A 2,546-nucleotide genomic window follows, 5' to 3' on the forward strand; every position below is an offset into this window, starting at 1 on the left:
ACCAAGGAGCTACCTACAAGTGAAGGTGGCTACTTTCAGTGCAGACACAGCTGATGACACAGCAGTGGCACAGTTCCGTGCTGCACAGGGATAATACTGTCTCCTCTTCTCCAGCAGCTGACTCTCTCCTGCCATGGCTTCTGTAAATGCATCAGAGCATGACCTTAACCACAAACAGGCAAGAAAACACCATCAGAAGTCTTTCATTAAGCAGTACAAGAAGGGTTCCAAGCAGAGACCAACAGAATTTCAAGGAAGCAGTATGCAATTAAACCACCTCAGACTCGTTCAAGTATCCGGCAAAATGGAACCATTCAGAAATGACAAAGAAAACCCCCCCAAGTATTTATACAGGAGTCCTTAATGTCAGAAAGGGGATGACAGGTTATGTTCAGATAAGATGAATGTTTATTTGGATCTATAAATAAACTTCTCTCGTGGTCCTTTGCCAAAAAATAGAACCTACAAGTGAACACCTACACCTGCCTAAAGAGACCTAACGAGCCCCTGGCAGCCACCGGCATCAAAGCGCAGTCGATGTTTCTAATCCAGGCTAAGGAGAACAATATCACCTTTTGTTCTCTCCAGTTTGTTTCCTCTGCAGTCCTAGCTGCTCCTTATGATTTTTACAGTCTCTGTATCTTCTCGGGCAGCGCTGAGTCTGACGACCGGGATACGAGAGTCCTTCCCTGCCCTACGGAGAGAACCAGGAAAAAAAGTTAAAAAAAGAACAGGGCAGTTTGAAGTTAATACCTCCGACGAGAAGCAGCACCCGACAAACAGAGCAACGGTGAACAAAGCGTGACACCTCCCTGGGGACAGAAGACTTACAAACTCTCCGGGATTTACAATTCCAGTAACCAAGCCCTTCAGCACAGCAGCCAAGTGTCCCATTAGGTGGTGCTGCACCAAAGAATGATCCAAGAGGTTCCAAAGAGTGAAATGCACATTATTGTCCAAAGACGTAAAATCTTGCAAAATAACAAAACTACAATAGATCTAAACTACATGGCAAGAGTACCAGTGTTAGCTTGAGGAGCTGGAACCATCCAGGTGAGCAACTGCTAACCGGATCCTCAACAGACTTTGAGGAACCCTTCAGGATACAGAAGGGTTTTCCCCAGAAATTGCACAGGCCGAGTTTTGATAGAAGTACACTTGCCAGATGCTCAGAAACGTCACCCATCCTCCTCCGGGTGTCCTGAGAGAGCTGCGAATGGCTCTCACGTGGTTTGAGCTGGTTCTGTAAGGGCTCAGGGTGAATTTCACCAGATGCAACCAAACTGGGCAACACCCAGTGGGACAGAAGGAACCCAAAGCTTGTTTTACCCAAAGCTTGGGTAAGCAGAGCTCCAGCAAATACTGAGGAAACGGACAGAACGGGGTAACAAATAATAAACATACCTTTTTTTTTTTTTTTTTTTTTTCAGATGAGCAAAACAATTAAGGAGAAGGTGAAAACCTCACCATGACTGAACATTTCATCACCTGTAAGCTGACCATCCTTAGCACAGAGGACTCCAAATTTAAAATTCACCAATCCCTGGAAAATAAAACCAAATATTATTTGGTGAACAGTCAAACAGAAGACATAAAAATTTGTTTCCTCTAATCTTTGCCTACATCCTACGCATTAGAACATACATTTTATACCTTCTCCTACTACACAATAATTTACCTTTAAACTTTGATAGTATAGCATAAAATCATTAACTGAGATGGGTGATCAATTATGATTAAGTTGGTGCTTCAAGTTATTTTTGCTGTCAGGTTCAAAAAAACATGACTTCTTTTTACTGTAACGAGCAATTGATTTAGAAGTCATCAAAAGCCCATCCAAATACAAAGCCGTATTCACCGGACGGGTCTGTGAGCAAGAAGTAGTTAGGCTTGTACTCACCTCTTGCCCTTCAAGAACCAATACATCCTGTCAACAAAAACAGCATCTTTAGCCCCCTCCTATTAAAGATTCTACAAGGATGATGGTTTTATTGGTGTTTAGAAGTTTGGATTTGAAATGGCCAGCTCAATGGATAAAGAGACAGTTTAAGTAGTATTAGATTATTATTATTATTATTCTTATTAACTACTGGAAGAAACAAACCATTGGTATCTATACTTAATTACTTCTATTTCCAGGAAATCATAAAGAAAAAGAACCAAACCAAAAAAAGTCACTTCCTACCTTTTGTATCTCAGGATGAAAAATGTCTCTTGGGCTCTTCTCCAGTTTCTCCAGACTCCTGGCACTGAAATGCAAATGAACGAGTGCTTTATAGGAGGGCAAGTGCACATTCCAACCCCGAACCCCCAACCGATGGCAGTTACAGCGCTTACAAAATGAATCCTTCCCAGAGCCTCTGGGAAATGGAACGGTTTGTGCAACTGCCATTTCTTCCCCAAAATACTAACTCCCAACACTTCCTAAACTGAGTTTGCATTTTAAAAACAGAAATTAGGGAGACTCAGGGTGGAGATCAGGTTGAAATTGATTTCCTTCTAAAGCACAGGGGCTCTGTTCCATCACCCTTCACTTTGGCTCCACA

At 42.3% G+C, this 2,546-nt stretch overlaps 1 long non-coding RNA gene across 1 annotated transcript in view; it reads right to left on the reverse strand.

Moving 5' to 3' along the window:
• Positions 1–287: 287 nt before the first annotated feature.
• Positions 288–2,546, reverse strand: part of LOC143696592 (uncharacterized) — a 3,737-nt gene continuing 1,478 nt past the window's right edge. The window contains exons 3-5 of the long non-coding RNA XR_013185989.1: positions 2,186–2,249; positions 1,468–1,543; positions 288–694 (exon numbers count right to left, since the gene is read on the reverse strand). This is a non-coding gene — a long non-coding RNA (uncharacterized LOC143696592). The remainder of the gene's footprint in view (positions 695–1,467; positions 1,544–2,185; positions 2,250–2,546) is intronic.

This window comes from Agelaius phoeniceus, chromosome W (genome assembly GCF_051311805.1).
Source record: "Agelaius phoeniceus isolate bAgePho1 chromosome W, bAgePho1.hap1, whole genome shotgun sequence".
Classification (NCBI taxonomy): domain Eukaryota; kingdom Metazoa; phylum Chordata; class Aves; order Passeriformes; family Icteridae; genus Agelaius; species Agelaius phoeniceus.